General features: G+C 41.9%; 1 long non-coding RNA gene across 3 annotated transcripts in view; it reads left to right on the top strand.

The window, feature by feature from the left end:
* Positions 1-2,773: 2,773 nt before the first annotated feature.
* LOC140633026 (uncharacterized) overlaps positions 2,774-23,171 on the top strand; it is a 29,786-nt gene continuing 9,388 nt past the window's right edge. Inside the window, exons 1-3 of one of the 3 annotated variants that reach the window (XR_012030658.1) lie at positions 6,654-6,698; positions 10,329-10,382; positions 20,142-20,313. This is a non-coding gene — a long non-coding RNA (uncharacterized lncRNA). Of the gene's footprint in view, positions 2,972-6,640; positions 6,699-10,328; positions 10,383-20,141; positions 20,314-23,171 lie in introns of those variants that run through there. The other 2 variants (XR_012030659.1, XR_012030660.1) reach the window with 2 other exon arrangements.

The raw sequence follows: 23,171 nt of genomic DNA, 5'->3' as shown, positions 1-23,171 counted from the left end.
GACGTTGCCTTTGAATTCTGCAGGAAGAATCTGCGGATTGTAATTCCAAATTGCATGAAGAATAACAGGCTTCCCTGGAATCATTCCACTCCAGGATGGACTCTCTGCTTTTTTGGCAGAACACCCTCTGCCTCTTAGTTCTGTCCATCCAGGCATCAATATCCCACTTTCCCAACAAACTAAATCCTCCCCCTTTCTCCAACAGTTCGCTGATTTGTGGAAACCCACTAGGCCTGTGATAAAAACAACCACAGGTGCCAATTCCAATGGGGCTGGTCATGGCCTGGAGACCTGGGCGGAGGGATCTGAGGCTTGCTGTAGAATCAGGGAAGGGTGATCCGAGTACCCAAGGGCACGGGAAAGGAGGTGATGACACTTGTGCCACACGTTTGCCCTCCACGCACAAAGCCATCCGTTTGTTTCTGAGCTGTTGGTTATAAACACACCCTCTTTGAAAGCAGAGTTTACGATTATTTTTATCAAATCACATATTTCGAGTTCACTAACGACAACTTTAGACCTGGTCTGTCCTAGCATTTTGCCCTTCCCCACTATCATTTCGACATCTGCCCCCAGTTCTGTATCGCCATGTGAACTAAGTTTTTTTTTTTCATCATTCTTAAAACAGTCTGCTGAGCTTAAAGAATTACAGTATTTGGTCCAAATAACCCAGGAAGACGCCACATGCATTTATGTGTTATAAAAACAGAGGCTCCTAGAATAGCATGTTTAGAAATTAGAGATGACAGACATCTAACAGGTCATTGGCAGCCCTGTACGATTTGGCTTAATGTCTGGTATTTCTACAGAATTTCTTTTAACGCTGCCTATTTTACCAAATATTTCTGTCACACCTATGAGGAAGCTTGATTCATGTATTCTTTTTTTTTTTTTTTAAGATTTATTTATTTGAGAGAGAGAAGGGGAAGAGGCAGAGGGAGAGAGAGAATCTCAAGCAGCCTGCTGAGCACAGAGCCCAATGCAACACGACACCAGGCTCTACGCCACAACCCTGAGATCATGACCTGAGCCCAAATCCAGAGTGGGTTGCTCAACCGACCGAACCACCCAGGAGCTCCTGATTCGCATCTTCTCTTCAGGCATATTTAGAAGGCCACTGCCTTGTGGAGCTTATGTCAGCTCCTTGCCTAGCTTGCTTTTATTTATTTATTTATTTATTTATTTATTTATTTATTTATTTATTTAAGATTTTATTTGTTCATTCATAGAGACACACAGAGAGAGAGAGAGAGAGAGGCAGAGACAGAGGGAGAAGCAGGCATCATACAGAGAGCCTGACGTGGGACTCGATCCTGGGGCTCCAGGATCATGCCCTGGGCTGCAGGCAGCGCAAAACCGCTGCGCCCCCAGGGCTGCCCCCTTGCCTAGCTTTTAGCTCTCAGAAAATGTTCTAAAGCATCATCAAGTTATTCTGTTTGCACAACAATCGCAATAACACTTAAACACAAATATTTACCCGGGAGGTGGTTCGCCAAAGCAGTTTACAACACACACACACAAAAGCTTCAAGCAGTCTGAACGTCTAAAAACAAAGGATCGATTAAATAAGCTTTTGTACGTCTATGACATATACTCCTAGGCCGTCATTACAAATGATGTAGATGCAAATTTATCAATTTCAAATAATGGGTACAATAAAGACTCGAAAGTGACAAAAGTAGATTACAAAGTAGTATGTACACGCTGCCCTGATTTTTGTTGGCATTTGTATATTTGTTTTCCAAGTTTGAAATGTTATATACTATAAACCGGTTAACACCAGCTAATGCTGGTTGCTGAGATTATGAGTGCTGTTAATTTTCCTATGTGTATTGTCTGGCCCTCCTAATTCATCTATACTGAACATGGAGGCTCTTTATAAATGGAAAAGAAATCATTTTAACGAGGAAAACGGCTCGAGCCCCTTCTTTCATTTTAATACCTGGGCCAAGAAGGGTCAGTCCCCGCAAGTTCATTCCAAGACAGCCACCGAGATAGGAACTTTACCAATCAATATTTTCCTTTCTGCTCCCTGGCAGCGTGTGCTAACTGATAACCCCTCTGAAGAATATTCTGGAGTTGGATTGCAAAGGCCCCACTTTGGGCCTTGCTAGCTTCAGCCAAGGTGTCCTCTGTGTTTTGTTAATTCTGCTGGGTACATATTCTAACTCTTTCAAGCCCTGGCTTGCTCATTTAAGCAACTGGGATCCAGGTGCAGACCAGAATCGGTGTCCCCCAGAAACCCCCTAAACGCAGGGTTGCAGTCCTCCGGCCGCCTGCAAACCCAATCCCTCACTCCATGGACAAAGGAGACAGCCTCCCCTATAAAGTTACCCCCTGGGATTGCAGGAGCTCTCCCGTGTGCTCACCTAAGCTTTGTTTATATCCCTTTGAACAAAGACCCAGAAAACCACCAGGGCAGGAAGGTGTGCCCAGAGCTGAGTGTGTCTTGGGGAGCCCTGCGCCGAGTGTAATGTAACTCTCTCCCATCACCTCCACCACCCTGCACACCCCCCCCCCCCAACTTTTAAAAACCCAACAGATTACAAGTGTTGTTAAAGGTTACTGAACTAGAAAAACAAACCATATGCCGTGGCTGGTGCATTCCTAATTACAGACGAGACTGTGTTTAGAACAATTGTTTTCGTACCTCAACACTTCTCTGCGCCCCCACCAGGAAGTGGGCTGTTTCTCCTTGGCCACTCAGAAGCGAGGATTACTGACAATCCAGCAAGTGCTCTCAGCTTTCTTTTCCATCCCAAACTAATATGAAACCATTTCTCAAGTATCAGCTTTTCCAACAAAAGTCTTTAGCGACTGCCATTGCACCATAAAAGCCAACTCCCCAGACCTGACCCCGAGGTATGTGCTCTCTCCCGATCAGATTCCAGCGGAGAATTCCAGTCTGTTGCTGGTTTCAAGGGGAGGATGGAACATGGAAGCTGGGGCTGTTCCTGTCGAGCAGGAGCCTGTAAGTTAACACCACCCATCCTTCTCCTTGTCCTTTTCTGTTGTGTTTTCAGGGGTAAGCGGCTTAGTGGGTTCGGCCCACTGGGTCTGCAGCCCTTGACCCGAGGTGAAAAGGAGCCGGTTGGAGAGAGCAAGCTGGACGGACATGATGGGTGGCATGGTCCTTGGTGGTGGTGGTGGGGGGGAGTGAAAAGGGGGTTTCATTCTGTCTCCGCTCCCATACGCCTGGATCAGCAGAGGAAGCACAGGGCTCCTCATGCTGTCTGTGTCACCCGGCCCATTTTCCCCTGTGCATCCACCTCCAGGATGACACCCTCTCTGGGACGGTCCCCCCACCCCCACCCCAGGCCTCATTGTCAAAGGGAAAAGAAATGAGAGAAATGAAGGACTCCCCCCCCCCCCCCTAAAATACTCTCATTAACACCAAAGGAGACATGGAAAATAGGAAAGCACCTGGCCTTGTACTCGCTAGATGTTTGCTGTGGAAACAATCTGTTCGTTTTTAACAAGAAATGACATCATCAAGTGTTCGCTGCCATCACAACGGCTCCTTGATCTCAGGAGTCGTACTTTCTGGGCTCTGCAAACGACTCCAGGATCGCAGGAGGCGACTTTCTAGACCAGAGAAGATCGGGCTGCAGGAGAGGAAGGTGGCCCGCAGGCCAGGGTTGTGACAATGGCGTCAGGGCCCCCTTGTCACTGTGCCAAGCCTGCGTCTTTTCTGAACACCCCGTTCTTGCCAAAGGGCCGAGGAGCTATAAAATGCTTTAAAAACATTGTATTTTAACAATGCCACGCAGCAAAAAAACGGTTTGCTTTTAATGGCCATCTGTATAAAGTCTCTCTCTCTCTCTTTTTTTTTTTTTTATTTAGGAAAATCTATTTTAAATTAAATATCATAAGCCCACGAGCCATAGCAAACAATATTTTGGGCCATATGCTCTGAATTAATATGCCAAACATTGCAACCTCCGTTTTCTTCGTAGAAAGTCGCCCCACCCTGATGTGGGCCACGGTGAGCCTGGAGGCCGGGGTCAGGGGGAGGAATTTTCAATAAGACCACTGAGGATAGGATGGTGGCTAGGAACCAAAACCAGGCTGCCCCCAGAGTGATCCCTCTTCTGAGTTATCTCAACTCACATCCACTCCCCCCTACCCCCCCCCCCTTTTTACGATTTAATCATGAGAGACACAGAGAGAGGCAGAGACACAGGCAGAGGGAGAAGCAGGCTCCCTGCGGGGAGCTCAATGTGGGATTCGATCCCAGGACCCCGGGATCATGACCTGAGCCGAAGGCAGATGCTCAACCGCTGAGCCATCCAGGTGCCCCCACTTCCCTTTTAAGAAAGACGTTCCCTCTGAGGCCTGTTCCTCCCTCGCCTTCATCCCAGCAGTGCCAGTAAGGCAGCCACACTGTAGCTGACTTTGGCAAGTTGCGGGCATTCCTTTCATCGGTCGCTTGCCCTCTGCTGGGGTGATAATGGTTCGAAAGCAAGTCCTTTCCTCGGGTGCTGGGCAGAAATGGAAACTGGGTGTCCATATCCCTGTGTGGGCCACTCTGCCCATTGCCCCCTGCTGATGTCCTTCTGTTCAGGCTTCCAGTTCCTTCTGCAGTTCCCCTACTAATGGAAGGCAAAGAGCAGCCTGGCTACCCTGGGGAAGCTGGGCCCCATGGTGCCCAAGAATTTAGTGAGTTGTTGACACTTGACGGAAGTGGGGGGTTAAGAGGATTCACTTAAGAGTGGTCCAGCTGCCTTTTGTCTTTGCAAACTTTGGGGGACTGGTTGCATGGGAGTTTTAGGTGCTCTAACCTCTGGGTAAGAATATCGGATTCTTTACTACGAGATCCCAGGGCTTGATGGCACTTGGCTGGCACTTCTTCTATAGGGGCGGTGGCACCAGGAGTTGCTTCAGGCTGTGGATAGCCTTCTGCATGGGGACTTAGAAATCATCCAGCCTTGAGATCTGATTGTTCTTGCTTCTTGTGTTTTCTCTCTGCTAATTTCTTCTTTCTTCTGTTCCATTTTCACCCAATCTACCATGTGTCTTCTTTCTTTCTTTTTTTCTTTCTTTCTTTCTTTCTTTCTTTCTTTCTTTCTTTCTTTCTTTCTTTCTTTCTTTCTTTCCTTTCTTTCTTTTTCTTTCTTTCTTTCTTTTTCTTTCTTTTTCTTTCTTTCTTCTTTCTTTCTTTCTTTCTTTCTTCTTTCTTTCTTTCTTTCTTTCTTTTCTTTCTTTCTTTCTTTTCTTCTTTTCTTTTCTTTTTTTTCTTTTTTTCTTTCTTTTTCTTTCTTTCTTTCTTTCTTCTTTCTTTCTCCTCTCTCTCTCTTTTCTTTTTCTTTTCTTTCTTTTTTTTCTTTCTTTCTTCTTTCTTCTTTCTTTCTTTCTTTCTTTCTTCTTCTTTCCTTTCTTTCTTTTCTTTCTTCTTTTCTTTCTTTCTTTCTTTCTTTCTTTCTTCTTTCTTTCTTTCTTTCTTTCTCTTCTTTCTTTTCTTTCTTTCTTTCTTTCTCTCTCTCTCTTTTCTTTCTTTCTCCTTTCTTTCTTTCTTTCTTTCTTTCTTTCTTTCTTTTTCTTTCTTTCTTTCTTCTTTCTTTCTTTCTTTCTTTCTTTCTTTCTTTCTTTCTTTTCTTTCTTTTCTTTCTTTCTTTCTTCTCTTTTTCCCCCTGGTTTCTTTCTCCCTACTTTTTTTGCGTTTCTATGAAACCTACTATAATTGTTCTTAATATCTAGGATTAATTTATTGTTATTTTTTAAAGATTTTATTTATTTATCCATGACAGACACAGAGAGAAAGAGAGGGAGAGAGGCAGAGACACAGGCAGAGGGAGAAGCAGGCTCCATGCAGGGAGCCTGACTTGGGACTCGATCCTGGGTCTCTAGGATCACACCCTGGGCTGAAGATGGCGCTAAAATGCTGGGCCACCTGGGCTGCCCAATTTATTGTTATTTTGATCCCTGCTAAGTACTATCCGATTTATGAATATCATTGTCAAAACTTACAACAGAAACTTGGGTATCATCACCCCTCTTTTAAAGATAAGAAAATGGATTCTGAGGGAGTTTTCATGAAATGCCTGAGAATCCACATCTCATAGTTGTGGGTGCCAGATCCAGCCTGCATCTGTTCCAGAGTTCATATACTTTCTCCTGTGCCCTAATGGTGGCCCTAGTCCATATTTAGGTCTCTCTCTCTCTCTCTTTTTGTAAAATACCTTACCACTGTCTTTAAGCTCTATTGTCCAAGTTATAAATCTGCTATGGGGCCACACAACAAGATGAATCAAAGCAAGTGGTCAATTCCACAAAATAAAGAGTACACAGTAGATCAAAAGTCTCTCTCTATTATCCCTACTTCATGCTGAGTTTAAAAATCATTTATTCGAGGTGGCCTTGCCTGAATCACTACTTTTTCTTTGGGTCTGTGGCTACTCTCCATCACTCTCTACCTCTCATTGCACTTATTAAAGATTAGAATTAAAATTGTATTTCACATATCTCTCATCTACTAGACCGAAGTGTCCATGGAGAAAGATCATGATTGTCTCGTTCTTTCTTCCATTTGGGTATTTCTTGGTCACCACTTCAAAATACCCTCGGCTCTACCTCTTGTTCCAGCTGGGTGACTAGTTCCTGGCAGGCCTTGACAGGTTTTGAACAATTGTGATTGGGTGTTGTCCAGCCTTAAGCCTTGTGCTCTGGACATGGGGGAAAGGACTGACTGACTTTCCCAGGTAAGTTTTCCTTTGTCAGCTGTTTTCCAGTTGTTTTGGCAGGTATGTGGCATTGGTGGGGGATCAAAGGGCAGGAAGAAGGGAAAAGCAGGGGTATTTCTCCCCCTGTCTCTCTGCCTCTGATGCAGCTGTGGCAGTAGCTAGGGGGAGGAGTCTGTGGTTGTAGCTCTCATCCTGCAGTTCCTCCTTCTCTGGTCCCCGCTTCTACTAGATAGTATCTGCCACTGTTCTAACCCACGTGGACACCCTTTCCTCTCATTGAGAACATGTTCATTGTGGGTTGAACTGTGTCCCTAAAAAAATAATATGCTCAAGTCTTAACCTCTAGAGCCTTTGAATGTAATCTTGTGTGGAGACAGGGTCTTTGTAGATGCAATTAGTTAAGAGGAAGTCGTACAGGATAGGATGGGTCCTTATTCTATATGCCTTGTATCGTTGCAAGAAGAAAAGAGGACAGAGATCTGGAAAGGGATACACCATGTGAAGGTGGAGGCAGAAATTGAAGTGAGACGTCTGAAAGCCAAGGGACACCAACAGTAGCTTCTGTCATTTCTGCTTTCTGTCCAAGAACTTGAAGGATGTTCTTCAAAAGTGCATCTTTGTTCAAAGTTGTCTCATATTTTAAAATCTATTAGTTTGCTAGGGCTGCTAAAACAGAGTACTATAAACCGATGGGTGAAACAATAGAAATTTATTATCCCACAGTGCTGGAGGCAAGAGGTCTGAGATCAAGATGTCACTAGGATTGGTTCCATGCAAGTTTTTTTTTTTTTTTTTAAGATTTTATTTATTTATTCATGAGAGACACACAAAGAGAGGCAGAGACAGAGGTAGAGGGAGAAGCAGGCTTCCTGTGGGGAGCTTGATGGGGACTCAATCCCAGGACTCCAGTATCATGACCTGAGCCAAAGGCAGATTTTCAACCACTGAGCCACCCAGGTGCTCTCCATGCAAGTTTTTATATTGTTAGCACATGCAAAGGAACCCATAAGCAATATATAGCATAGTTTTACATTTTAAGAAACTATTATAAATGGTTCATACTCTATGTGTTCTTCTATTAGGATTTATCGATGTGAAAACCTCTAGCCCTAATTCATGAACTGTGCTAGAACAAACACTCTTGGACTAGTCCCATTGTGCTTACAAATGGGTTTCTGTAGGGTGTATGTCTGTTTTCAAATTTTCTAAATTTTGCAAAATCTAAAATAGTTATCCTACTTTATTCCTCTATCAGCAGCAGCATAGGAAAGTTCATGCTCTACCTGTCCACTAGCATTTGGTCTTGGCAGAGATTAGATTTTTGGGTCAAATTTATTATGGTTTTAATTTGGCTTGTACTTCCTTGCTAATTCTGGAGGAGACTGAACATCTTTTTACATATTTACAGATCATTTAGGTGTACTCCTCTGTTTATCACAGGTTCATATCCTTTGTTCTTTAGACTTTCTAGATAATTATCCTTATTGGTTATGTGCATTGCAAATATCATTTTGTAGGCTGTGGCTTGTCTTTTTTAAAAGTTTTTTTTGTTGTTGTTATTGTTATTTATTTGACACAGAGAGACAGAGAGAGAGAGAGAGAGAAAGAGCAAGCTAGAGGCATGAGCAGAGAAAGGGCAGAGGCAGAGGGAGAAACAGACTTCCTGCTGAGCAGGGAGCCCAACATGGGGGTCCATCCCAAGACCCCGGGATCATGACCTGAGCTGAAGGCAGATGCTTAACTGCTTAACTGACTGATCCACCCAGGCTCCCCTTGGCTTGTCCTATCACTTGGTTTAACATAATTTTGTTGTTGTTGCTTTACAGAAATTTTAATTCTAATGTCATCAAATTAATCATTCTTTTGCTTTATGGCTTGCACTTTGTGTAACTTGTTTAAGAAACTTCTCTTTAGCCTGAATTACTCTATCCAACCCTTAAAGACTCCAAATTTCCCACCACTTTACTTGGGAACTAGTTCCTTAACACCTTCTAGAAAAATATTTGGGCTTCCAGGGGAAGGGGACTGTCTTATGCATGACTCTCTAATACTCTCTGCCTCTTCCATTGTCTAAAACTCCTGCTTTTTCCTCAGATCTCCCCTCAGAATCTTACCTCGTATCTCCCAAAGTGTGTTTTTCAAGATTTAGATCTGCAAAATAGCTCACTATAAAAGGGATCTGTGGTCAATTAGGTTTGGGGGAAACCCTCATAACTATATAATGAAGATAGAGCATGTTAAAGGCTCTGAAAAGTCCTGCAGCAGAGAAACTGACCATAGCAAGCCCGGTGTTTCTCATTTGACCACTGACTCTTCTTTTGGGTAATATCTATTATCATATTGTAGAACTAATATTTTCTTAAATAGATACTCCTTGGATTGTTGCAAGTCTTTATTTCAGGGGTTCTAAAAAAGTTGATTTTGCTGAGTTTTGCTTCTCCTTTCTGGAGGAGCAGATTTTCAAATTTCCACCATTTTGGAAGATTTGCCTCCTAGAAATAATATTTTAAGATAGACTAATGCTGAGGTCTCCTTTTCTGCAAAACCATCTATCAAAGCTGTATTTCTCACTCTTTTCTTCTTCAAATTCCTTTGCATACAGGGTATCTCTTGAATTGTGTAGGGATTCGTGCAGCTTCCTGGTGTCCATGCATACAACAGTAATTGTGAAAAGGACTATTACAATCACCTTATATCTCTCTGAATTGCTAGAAGATAAGAAGGAAAAAATATTGGCAGGGATGTAAAGAAAAAGGAACCCTCATGCACTGTTGGTAGGAATGGAAATAGGTGCAGCCACCCTAGGAAACAGTATGGAATCTTCTCAAAAGTTAAAAATAGAAATATCATACAAATTCAGTAATTCCACTACTGGGTATTTACCCAAAGAAAATGAAAACACTATTGCAAAAGGATACATGTACTCCTATATTTTTGCAGCATTCTTTACAATAGCCAAGATATGGAAGCAGCCCTAGAGTTCATTGATACATAAATGGGTAAAGAAGATGTGTGTATATATAATGAAACATTATTCACCCATAAAAAAGAATGAGATCTTGTCATTTGTGATAACATGGGTGGTCCTCAGGGGTATTACACTAAGTAAAGTAGGTCAGACAGAGAAAGACGAATACATGTGATTTCATTTCTATGTGGAATCAAAAAAAGTAAAACAAACAAGAAAAACAACAACAAAAAAAAGTAGAAACAGACCCATAAATATAGAAAACTAACTGATAGTTTCCAGGAGGGGACTGGGAAATGGGCAGAAGGGATGAGTGGGAGATACGGGCTTCCACTTATGGGATGAGCAAGCCACAGGGGTGAAAGATTTGGCACAGGGAATATAGTCAATGGTCTTGTAGTTGTGTTGCATGGTGACCGATGGTAGCAATATTTATAAACTTTTCAAATCGCCATGAAACTAATGTAATAGTTTATAACTATTACTTAACTTACTTAACTAATGTAAGTATGGTTGAGTCTCAACCATACTTCAATCTAACAAATCTGATAGTTGGAAAGTGGCAAAAACACAATAAGCATAGCATAAATTATTTAATGATGGTTAAAAAAGAAAAGGACTTACGTGCTTTTCCCTTTTCTAGTTATTTAGTAAAGTTTAACACTTTTTTTTTTTCCCAGAAAGCCAGAAGCCAGATTACACATTGGTTGTACTTTCCTCATGTTTGTTAATAGGTGAGTTATTGGACTTCAGGACATATTTTCCTATAGAAACAACATTCTACACGAGTTTGCCAAACTCTAATGTGCATACAAATCACCCAGGGTCGCAAGGGGGCTTGTTAAAATGCAGATTCTGGTTCAGTAGGTGTGAGGTGGGGCCTGCGGTTCTGCATTTCTGAGCAGAATGACCATGCTGATGGTCCACATATCATACTATGGGGAGCAGTGTTCTACGAGGACCTACCAGATGGAATGCTGTCTCTGTGGGAAATGCACTAGATTCTCATTTGGGGAAAATGTATTTCTGAAATATCAGATATGGGAATAATGCATGGTGAAAAGGCTCCAGAATTCCATCAGAACTACAGGTCATCCACGACACAGATTAAGGAAGCTCTTGCGGGCTGCTTTGTGAATCAACAACTAAATGATCTCCTTGTGTGCATGGTATGTACTCACTACTTTAGGACCTCAGACTATCTAGCATAGTGCTAGGAGGGGTTGGATGTAGGCTAGTTGTTTAATTTCTGGATTGGGATAACTAATGCTGGTTGGCTTATAATGTGTAGTAGGCCCTCCCCGGAGTTTAGGATAAACTCTAACCCCTTGTTAGGGCCTGCCACACCCTATACATCTGACCCCTGCATGTCCCTTTGACTTGACCCTCTACCACACGGTCCTTTGTTCATGGCACTTCATCTACTTGAACCTTCTTCCTGCTTCTCATTATCCTAAACTTGTCACCCTTAAAAAAATTCATAAGTTTATTTATTTATTTTAAAGCTTTTATTTATTTGTTTGAGAGAGAGAGAGAGAGAGAGAGTGAGAGAGCACAAACAGGGGCAGAGGCAGAGGCAGAGGGAGACGCAGCTTCCTCGTTGAGCAGGGAGCCTGATGTGGGGCTTGATCCCAGGACCCTGAGATCATAACCTGAGCCAAAGGCAGACACTTCACCTACTGAGCCACCCAGGTGCCTCCCACTCTCACCCCCAAACACAAAATTCAGAGGCTATTTGTCCTTGTTGTGTCATCTACCCCAAAAGAGAGTGTTTAGATGTTCATGCTTCTGGGTCCTGTTTGTCATTCGTGTATCAGCTCAGATGTCTTCTCTTCAGGGAAGCATTTTATGACCTCTTGCTCCACCACCGACCATCCTCTTTTATTCCTAGCATTACTACCAACTTAATGGATTATAGGTATTTATACATGTAGTGGAAGCTACAGGCTCTGACCAGATCACCTTGGCCCACTAGGGGGGCCACTCCCCAGCCGCTGCATGTTTTCACTACTAACGGCCCACAGTTGCACACTTCTCCCTAGAATTGCTCTTGGCCAACAGGAGCCACCCAGCCAGGGGATGCCTAAGAGGCTGGGATGGCACCCACTGACCCAGCAGGACAGCTTGCAACCAATGGCTGACTCCTTACTGAGTCTAAAAGCAGCTCCTCAAGGTGAGTGAGCTTTTGGGTCATTCACACTTCAGAGCTCCCCTGGGATCAGGCTGAGGCTAGACTCAGCTTTGCCCTCTTCTGCCGTCCACACCTCCTAACACATCCTTTGTGAAACTCGCTTATTGAGTCTTTAATAAATCACAACAATCCTCACCTCAGACCCTGTGTCTAGAGAACTCTACTTAGTCAATGTGTTTCTTAACCTGTTCGCCATCTGTCTTCCCCACCAGAGTCTAAGGTCTAACCCTGTCCTCTCCATGGGAACAGAGACAACGTTTCATCCACAACAAATTTCACAGCACAATGCCTGTTACCTAGTAGATGCTCAATAAAGATGTGTCGAATAAATGGGTTTGTATAGTCCTCCTCTGAGTAGTGGCAGCTCGACATCAACATTAGAATTATAACCCACCCCTCAGCCTGAGCCCCCAAAAGCATAGACTCGTCTGCGTTATGAACAAGTGTGTACCCCTTGATGTGAAGGGCACGGCAAGTGTGCTCTTCTTATTTTTATCCTTATGAAATGCCAAACCATAAAAAGCTGGGGGTGGGGTGGGGATGTCAAATCCACCCCACAATACGCCTCCTTCAAGTATCTGATTACACAAAGTCCTCAAAGAATATGATTAATGTAACTAAGCCATATTCACACTCTGACATTCTTCCCAGCCAAACACATATTTTAGCCTCACCCAGTCCCTTTCAACAAATAAGCTGTTTTGAAAATGATTTCCAGGGCGATGTCTGTTGCCATAGGAATGACATTAAATGAAAAGGATAGAAAATATAGAGGGTGATAAACTGCATGCTTGGATGACACACTTGACTTGGAAGCCTGTGTTCAAATGAGGCATACATGCCAAGATTTTTATGAAAGACAAAATTAAAATGTATCGCTATCAAGCTGTAACTGACAAGGTATTGTGTGGCGGGCTGTTAACATACTGCTCCATATATTTATTGTTTGTCATTTTACTGGCCCTGACAAAGGTCTCTCAGTGCTGTAAATCACACCATTAAATCTGCCACGAGCAACAGAGGCTGCTGGAAAGAAGAGAAAGAAAGCGTGGTGTTGAATCTCAGTTTCTGATACATGCTGGGCGAGCTAGCGTGTCCTCCAAGGAGACTTCCCCTTTGGGCTGACACTTTTATAAGTGTCAGATTATTGGCTTTTGACCCCTGGAAAAGAGAAGAAAAAAAAAGTAACAAAAGCTTCTCCCACCCTGGTTCTGATTGCTCTTAATGTTGCTGTTCAGAAAGATGTCTAGAAATTGCACCCCACTTTGGCCCCATTTTATGCTGTTTTTGGGTGCAGGACCCCAGAGGCTCTGGGGTGCCCTGTGGATGGGGCCCTGCCTGAGCTGGCTTTTATTGTTCCCTTGGAGGTGTGCTTGGGTTACCATGAGACTTAACCTCTACACCAGTCGAGACTTGTCCGTTCTTGAACAAGTAGGGTGAGAGTAGGTATCGTGGTGGCCGCGTCCTGCAGCCTCAAGTGTCTGGACTACCTCTCTGTGTAGCTAGATATCAGCAGGCTTGACCCCTAAATCTCCTTCATCCCTTCTTTCCAGACGTTGGTGTCATGGAGACAGGGCCATAGCACCAGGCGGTCACAGTGCTATGGAGACTGGGAAGAGGAATATGGAAAGATAAATTCAGATCTGAGTTGGGACCCTGGCTTCCCTCCGATGAGATGTGTGATTCTGGAAAGCGTTTAAACATCTGTGGACCATAGTTTTGTCATGTGTTGTGGAAAAGGAGGTATTGTTGGGTCTCAATTACTTCTGGGTTGCCTTCCAGGTTCAATCTTATTTTATTTACTTAATTATTTTTAAAGATTTGTTTATTTTAGAGAGAGAGAGAGAGAGAGAGAGTGTGTGTGTACATGAGGGAGTAAGGGGCAGAAGGAGAGAGAACCTCAAGCAGATGCTGAGCTGAGCGCAGCAGGGTCCATCTCACGGCTGGATCTCATGACCCTGAGATTAAGACCTGAGCCGAAACAAGAGTCCCACCGCTTAACAGACTGCCCTTTATCCAGCCAGGCTCCAGTTTTAAATAAAATTAAGGGACTGGCTGGGCCATTTTACCATCTTTGGAAAGGACTCTCCTCTATTATTCAGAACACGTCTCCATCAGAGGGGAGGCTGCATGAAGAACCATCAGGCAGTGTGCTATTCTCTCAGTAGGAAAGAAGAAAAAAAGAAAAGAAAAAACCCACCACTTTCAGAGTCTAAGCTTGGGAGTGGGGAGACAAGAATCCAAGCACTAGTTTGGAGTGGGGACAGTGTTTTCAGGATTCATTAAATGCGAGAGAGTTCCCTGCCAACGCTTCTCTGTAATGTCTGCATTTATTTTTATAACACAAATGGATGTTTTAGGCAACAGAGTTTAGAAGATCAGACAGCTTTTATCTGCACATTTATGTTCAGACTATCTTTTTCCCAAAACCTTCTAGGCTAAGAACCACCTCAATAATATTTAAAGGTCTTCTTGTCCGAAGCCTAAGAAGTGCGTTCTTTAATATTTTGAAGGCAGACAATTGTTATTTGGGTCAGATATTGTCATAACTCTGCACATGCATGCTTCAAAATCAGCAACTTATGTGTTGAGTTTGCAATAATCCTATAATTACAGATTGGAAGGAAAGTTAAAGTCCCCAATAATTGGGAAAAGTCTGATCAGTGAGCCACACCATTCTTTCATTGATTTGCTGTTGTAATCAAGCCCCATCCTCACCTTGGAACTGGCCTGGAGAAGCTCTTTTAAGACGCTCTTGTGTGGCTCAGCGGGGCTGCACTTTGGCTCAGGGCGTGATCCTGGAGACCCGGGATGGAGTCCCACGTCGGGCTCCCAGCATGGAGCCTATTTCTCCCTCTGCCTGTGTCTCTGCCTCTCTCTGTCTCTCTCTCTCTCTCTGTGTCTCTCATGAATAAATAAAGAAAATCTTAAAAAAAAAAAAAAAAAAAAAGACGCTCTTGTGAGAAGGCAGGCAAAATTCCAAGTTTATGTTTAGAGTTGAGCCCTAGGCCTTGGTTCTGGTTCTGTAGCTACTGATGTGGGAAACAAGAAGGTCACGTAGGGGATCCCTGGGTGGCTCAGCGGTTTAGTGCCTGTCTTTGGCCCAGGGCCCGATCCTGGATCCATGGATCCTGGATCCATGGGATCGAGTCCCACATCGGGCTCCTGGCATGGAGCCTGCTTCTCCCTCCTCCTATGTCTCTGCCTCTCTTTCTCTCTCTATGTCTATCATAAATAAATAAAATCTTAAAAAAAAAAAAAAGAAGGACACGTAGATAAAATTAAATGTCCTTCTAACCTGCAGCCCTTGCTAATACTTGAGATAAGCAGATTACAACATTCCTCCAGCATCCTGAGTCTTCCTTAGCATATGAAAGTCCTTTTGGAACTTCCCTTAGTCACAGCTCTACCATCTATTTGCTGTGTGACTTTGGCCTTTATTTTTCTCTCTAAGCTTTATTTTTTTTTCATTTGCAAAATATGGTGGTTATGATTCGATGAGCTAAAGCACGCTAAAGCTGATTTATTGCATAATAAGGACCTAATGAATCTTAAGTATCATTAATTATTATTATTCACTGTGATTTTATAGAAGTCAAGCAATATCTCAAAAACTTTGATCCGTTCCACCTATGAAAACAAAGTAATGCTACATATGCTGTCATTACCGCAAGACTGGTATTAAATCAAATGTGATAATAGCTCTCAAAGCAATCTGAGCCTTATGAAGGATAGGTACAAATAAAGAAGTGATTGTTATTTTGATTTTTATCCTGTCTTGTGTTCCAGACCAGAAAATCTTCAAGTAAGATACAATGACAGCTTTAGTTATCACCAGATTACTCAAAAAAATTTTGACTGTCATTTAAGAATATTAAGAATAAAAAATAAACTGCATTGAATATCTACTGCGTTGGTCAATTAACAAAAATTTAAACCTACGGTCTTTTTGCTTGCTAATTGTGAGCAATTTTACATCAACAATTACATGAGATCTCGTATGTACAGCGTTGGAAGTGGTATCTGGGCATAGGTCCTTCAGTGGGAGAACACCCAGCTGCATGACATTTCCAATCCTTATGCAAATTACAACTATTAAGATCTTCCAAGGCTCAAAGAAGTCCCATCAAAGATGATTTAAATCTATTTCAAAATGTTGAAATATTTAAATGTATTTAGAATATATTATATAGAGAGAATATTCTATTTTATTTTCTATTTAGAAAATTCAAATTCATATTCAATGTAGAACTTTTAAAAAACCAGTAAGAGATGGACATTTCAATAGAAAAAAAAGTGTGCAAAAGAATATATACAGTAAGCCAAAGGAAATACACATAACCTGTACCCACGGATAATCAAAGAAATAAAAACTAATATAAGGATGTGATGCTTTTCCCTTACCACTTGGGCGGAATATAGAGATGAGGTGATCCAGGGTCACTAAGGGTTGATGGGAGTAAGTGTCATGTGGTCTATTACTGGTAGACTTGCCTCTCAGTGGTGAAATTATAGATAATCTGTACTTTCTCATTTTCATATATTTCTGTTTTTTTCTGAATACATTTGAAGGATGGATTCCTTTTATGATGAGAAAAAATAATAAAATGATTTTCATTCTCTGAAAGCACTCTAAAAAGTTATTTGAAAATACCATTAAATTGAACACTATTCACAAATTTGTTCGCTAGAGGTGTTTCTTGTTTTTGTTTTTGTTTGCTACACCTTGTGTTGAGTTTTTAGTTGGGACAGAGATATTTGGATGAACATAGATTTATCACACTATCCCATGTCTCAGTGAGGGTGGTCTTTCAATGTCCTAAATATTTGTGTCCCCATACAGTTGCTTTGATGTTAATTTACTTAGAATTTCCTTGAGGCTAAAATTATGTCCATGAACAGAATTAATTAAATGCCGAGAACAAATGGCCTTATTTACATTTTAAGAAAAAAAAATAGAATAAAATTTCTAAATATTCTTATGGGTTCAAGGCTGGATCACATACTGAATTTTAGGGGATATAAACCTGGCTAGAGAAAAAGTTTGAATACATCTTCAAGGCCTATCTGATTAGTGTTTTCTCCCCATTTAATGGCTTAATATTTATAATTCACATTTATTTTTCACTCATGTCAAGTCCAATTGATGTAGGTGTAGGAGGGATAATGGGGTGGAGGCTGCTCTGTGCAGTCATTCAGGGGCCCAGACTGATGGAGGCACACCATGTTCACTACCAAGCATCCAAGGGCATCCACAGCAGCTATGAAGACAGGGTGGAGGATCACTCAGGTGGTTCAATGAGCCAAGCCTGGAAATGGTGCACACCACTTCTGCTCACATTCCACCAATCTGTGGAGTACTTATCTCCTGGTCACCCCCATCTATTAAGAGAGGCTGGTGATGTCTTCTGGCCATGTGCGGAGGGGGAAGGGAATCGGTATGGCCAATTGTAAGCCACTCTACCACAATCTCTAATATCTTGTACCTTTCATGGAGTTATTATATTCAAGGCATCTGTGACATTCAGAGTATTCAAGCAAGTTTTCCTTCTCACTAGGGAGTCCTAGATTTTTTCTCCCATAGTTGTCAGTAATTTTCCACAGTCCTACTCCCTGAATGCCACTGGGTTGGTGTCACTGTTCACGGACATTCATTTTCCTGATGGATGCCCTAAATCTTTCTCTCAGTTGATACCTTTCTCATTTTGATACCTTCAACCTAAGTAGTACACTTCACAATAATAGCTACTCTTTGTAGCTACCGTTATTCTTTTTTTATTTTTATTACTATTTTTTTTGTGTGTGTAGCTATCTTTAGATGCTACTTGTAGATAGGACATATGCTAGTTTGCCAGGACATCAGGACAAAGCCATAGAATAAGTTGTGTTTGTTTGTTTGTTTGTTTTTTAAGTAGGTTCCACACCCAGTATGGAGCCCAATGCGGGGCTTGAACTCATGATTCTGAGATCAAGACCTGAGCTGAGATTGAGTCAGGTGTGTAACTGACTGATTTACCCAGGTGCCTCAATGAATAACTTTTTTTTTTTTTTTTTTTTAAGATTTCTCTTTTTTGAGAGAGAAGGGGAGAGAGGAGGGGAGGGGTAGAGGGACACGACGACGAGGATCTCCAACAGACTTCCAACTGAGAGTAGACCCCCTCAATGGGGGGCTCCATCTCATGATCCTGAGATCATGACCTGTGTGGAAATCAAGAGTTGGATGCTTAACCAGCTGAGCCACCCAAGCACCCCTAGAAATAAGTTTTAATAACACTTTTGTGAATAAAGAATGAGGCACAGAGGCGACACACCAAAAGACAGAGACCCTACAATTAATAATGGGTTAAATAGTAAATGAACCTCAGACTTTCTGGTTGCAATATCCACTCCATAGCTGCCACTCAGCCTCCTTTCTTATTTCTATATTCTGCAAATGACCTGACAACAGTTCCTCCTCACTTCTGTTCAGCTAGCTTTCCCCCTGCCTCGAATGAAATATCTACCTCTAACTTTCAGTTGAAAAATCTCTGAAGGCAAAATGTCCTAGTGCCTCACCAGATTCGCTATAGATCAAGTTTGCTAGTTTTGGCTTGTGCCCCACTCAGCCTGCCATGGGATCCAGTTCCACCAACCCTTGTGGTGTTCCCACTATAATAGTTCATATTGTTTATTGAGTTCTTCCCCTATGCCAGGCCCTCTGCTAACTGTTTTTCGAGAATTATCTGAATTGATCCTGAAAACCACTCTGCGGAGTGGCAGGGGAGGGTGGCCACTATGATCATTTGAGTTTTGCAAGTGGAAAACTTGAAGCACAGTGAAGTAGCCTGCCCCAAGGAGACCCAAGTCAGCTAATTTTAGAATTCAGGCTTTCCATCTTCAAAGATGTTGCTTCTCATGGCTTTGACAGTCCTTGGAGGGGAGGTGGGGCCAGGTGTGTGTGTACAGGGTGATTAACATTAGGGTTGGAAGAATCATCCATAAGGAGTGAGACGTACCCACTGATGTTAGTGATTCTAAACCCAGTGTGGTTTCCGTCTCTTGTTCTACCCCCCAAATGCTTCAAATAAATCCCGATTAGGAGGGATTCAGCTCTAGCATCAAATACTCTCTTGTTTTCATATGCAATTGAATGCTCAAATGTGTTCAAAATTCTTTTTATGGAAAACTTTTCTGTATAGTATAATTTTCGATAGTTCTCAACGGAGCGGTGAAACTGGATCAGCACATCACCTGTGTTCATTTTCTTTTCCCAGGCAATTTTGAAAAGGGTGTAAAAGATCTTTTATTTATTTATTTTAATGTTAATCTTCAAAATTCTTCTGGGGTATATATAATCCTGAAGTCAGCTTAACTGCAACCAATACTGAGTTTTCATTTTTTTCCCCCGCAAGCAAACAAAAACAATCAGCAAAAAGATAATTTACCAGGATAAAACCCTCTCTGCTGATCTCTTTTATATGTAAAAATATTTTTGGATGTTCTGCTTTTAGCTATATGAAGTTTTGAGAGCTAAATTTTGAAGAGATCGAGGATCTCTATACAACAGAAGATCACGTGGATTGGGGTTTGAGTGTACCCTTCCATTTTTACTAATTTGTAATGTCATTTTAAATTTGTTGCATTTTTTAGACTATGTGCTTAAAGATGCACCCCCCACAGGGCCACACTAGAAAGTACATCTAAACATAAGAGCAAGACTAATTACTTCATTTCTTCAAAATAAAAGGAAACTGAAGCTGTCAAATGAGCACATTAATAATCCAAATTCCAATTTATCACATCTTAAGGGTGTCTTGAAAGCTTGAGTCACTTCTGGCATAAATATTACATCGAGATTTCTCATTAATTTAAAACCAGCCAATTGATATGAGGCAAAATTTCATGAGCTTTAATTTTTGTCTTCCTAGTGACTGAAAAAGCAAAATCTAATTAGGAGGTTGGTAACCACGCATCTCTATTACCCCGATCCTTTGCAGAGTTGGATTGAAAAACAAACAGAAGCTTCAAAAATACCTATTTCAAAATCATCAATGGCTTTTTTGGTTCAAGATTTAACTGGAATCTTGACCAAAATGTCAAGGTTCTTATGAGTTTACTTTTTCGTGTGCTTTTTAAAGCAAAATCAGTGAAAAGTGGACCATTGTTATAAAGTTACCCCAAAGGAAATGAAGACTGGGCAGGCATTTTTGCCAGAAAAATGTCTCATAGAAAAGTAGGTCATGCCAGTTTCAGCGCACATGCAACTCTTCCCTTTGCCCGCTGAGCTAAGGACAGATGTTCTCTTATGTTCTCTTGTCCACAGACAACTCCTCTCTCAGCTCCAAGTGAGACTGCTGTGTTGGCCAGGGTCATCCTCTGCCATCCAGGAACTTTGGTATCCAGCTCCTCAAGAAAACTAGAGGCTCCTGAGTGAACAACCTGTGATTTCAAGTTTCTTACCTGCTGGGAATTCTCTGGGACCTAATCATTCCTAGGTAGGTAAGGTTTTAATAAACGGACCAAAACATGGCAGCAGAGCAAGAAAGCCTGAAGGATCAAGATGTTCTTAAAAATAAAACTCTAAGTAAGTCACACCATTATTGTATGGTTGTTAACCCAAATGTGTGTTGGTGAGAAGGTTATACCCTAAGTACTATGCTTCTTTCAAGCTCTGGATGTTGCCAGAGGGTCTGTGTTAATCGTAGGCACATGCCAACCCGAGTCTCAATGGGGTGAGGCTTGCTCTGTAGAAGATCAAAAGGAGAATGGGAGGACAAAAGGCAAGATTGCCTAATGGTCTAGCCACTTGTTTCTTGGTGATGTATCCTGAGACTAGTCATTTCAAAAGATAGGAGGTGATCAGTGGACCTCCAGCTTGGAAGAAAGCCACCGAGGTTCTCAGTGAGAAGCTCAGCAGGCTGAATGTAGCTCCTTGGGGTCATGGGCTCGGAAGGGCTGATCCCACTGAAAGGGTTTCTGAAATCTTGAGCCCTTTGTTGTCTAATTGGCTGCATCAGTAACTTGCTGGTGGTGAGCTTTAAAGGTTACAGAGCAGGAATAGGTTGTGGCTTTACGGGAAGGCAGGTGTGAGGCCATTAAAATTTCACTGTATCCCAGTGCTTTTAATCCCACTGACCAATTACTTGGAATTTAACTTGGAATAAGTAACAGAAAATGTGGTTCCTACTGCGTCCTGGGCATGTTTTAAATACATATGCTAACGTATACTATAATTGATCATGAAGAACAGCTCATTTCTTCTCTTTCTCTCTCTCTCTCTTTTGAGCTGGTTTAAATTTGGGGGGTGATTATACTCAACATATTGAAAAATGCTTCTTTCAATAACTTTTTAGGCAAGGTTAGTAAGAATTCAAGATTGGATGGGGATTTATATCCAATGAGGCATTTTCGATCCTAAGGATTCGACGGGTCTTTAAATCAAAGATCTCATGTGATCATTTCACTTGAATTAATTGTGGTAAAATGATCTGGTTTCTCTTTCTACCTCTCTTTATCTTTGATGCTTATTTGAAAATATGTAAAATGGATGAAAACGCTCACGATAGAAATCCAATTTAACAATTATTCACTAGGTATCTACTACTTGTGTAGGATAGTTTGGGGAAGAAGAGTCACCCAAGGAGAACCGAGGAGTCTAAGACTTGCTCCCAGACCCTCAGCCAACTGTGCATTCACGTGAGAAACAAGATAAGGCGACTCACTTGGGAAATAAATTAGAAATAAGTATAAAACAGTATGTCATCTGTTACCAAGATGAACACAATCGATGTTCAGGGCTCTGAGAAGTCAGAGAGATGGGCAGGTTAGATGATTCTGGCAAGTGATTTAGGGGAGGAAAGCTTGGAAGCCTCTAAGGACAGGTTTGGGATAGAACACATGAGATGAACAGCAGCAAGATTTCCTGAAAGAGTAAATAACTTGTGAAACCCCTTTGAAATTCCTTTTTTGTCAGCAGAGGGAATAGGTTTCTTTTCAAAGCCAAGCTTGAGAACAAGAAAGGCACTGTGGCCTTTCATCATGGAAAGAAAGAAAGAAATGTACTTGGTTCATTTCTTTCACCAGCAGGGCTGTCTTGGGTTGTGAATCTTGGTAAAACTTAGGGTACTGAAATGTATGATTTGGAGACCCATGAGTCTACAGTAAAATAACTATTGAAAGGACGGAAAAGAGAAACCCAGAAAAACCAGAAGTCAGATGGGATTCCCACAAGGATATTTTGTTTGTTCCCTGTGTCCAAAGTGAAGTCCAAATGAAGAGTGGATACTGTGCTGGTAGAAATGAATGGGACTTAACTAAAGTCATACTGGGGGGGTAAATATATGACTCCTACAAAAAGGACTGGGTCTCTGTAATTAATGTACCTTTTCTCCTTCATGGAAAGGTCAATGAGAGAGAAAAGACAAGTAGAATATTGTGAGCCTTCCTGGCTTTGAAAAGGAGACCACAGAGCTTTGCTGGACTGTAAGAGCAGGCCTGGAAGTTGTGGTAAAGGGCACAACAAATTTTATGGGGGCCTTTCCTCTGAAAAATAAATATCTATCTACAAATACTGGGTTTGGGAATGAGAAGCTTCCGCTCTGCCATGAAGGAATATCCAAGGTTTCGGCTTCCCTGTAGCCCCTCCTTCTAGAGTTCCTGTTTTGCTTTTGCTCATTAAGGGGCAGCAGTGGGAGTGGATCATCAATCATTGGGTCTGAAGGCATAGATTTTGGATTTTTTAAACAGGGTGCTGAATTGAAGGGATTTATTGGATTTGGGGGTTTTGCTTGTTTGCTTGATGTGTTCATTGAATCTGGTATCAAAAGGACACGAGTGGAAGAGATCAAATATTTCTGAAGAAAATGACAAACAGGAATAGGAGTTACCCTGTCAGTGCTCCCTAAACTTTGGACCAAAATAACCCACAGCAAATTCAATTAAGATTTGAAATCCCCTACCAAGGAGAAGAAGAATGCTCGTTTGTCAAACAGCTGCGTAATAACTCCAACAAATTAGTCACAAATAAAGATCATTATTTAAACATCACTTAGCTAACTTCATATGGCTTACAAAATCTCTTTGAGTAATAGATAATTAATACTCCAGACATGCTCTAGGATTCAAGATGAGTTTAGAAGCTAACATTTTTTTTTTTTTTTTTTATGATAGGCACACAGTGAGAGAGAGAGAGAGGCAGAGACACAGGCAGAGGGAGAAGCAGGCTCCATGCACCGGGAGCCCGACGTGGGATTCGATCCTGGGTCTCCAGGATCGCGCCCTGGGCCAAAGGCAGGCGCCAAACCGCTGCGCCACCCAGGGATCCCAGAAGCTAACATTTTAACCAGAGCTTTGC

Source organism: Canis lupus, chromosome 5 (genome assembly GCF_048164855.1).
Source record: "Canis lupus baileyi chromosome 5, mCanLup2.hap1, whole genome shotgun sequence".
Lineage (NCBI taxonomy): Eukaryota > Metazoa > Chordata > Mammalia > Carnivora > Canidae > Canis > Canis lupus.
Note: the sequence above shows the minus strand (reverse complement) of the source record. Positions and strands in the feature narration are given on the sequence as shown.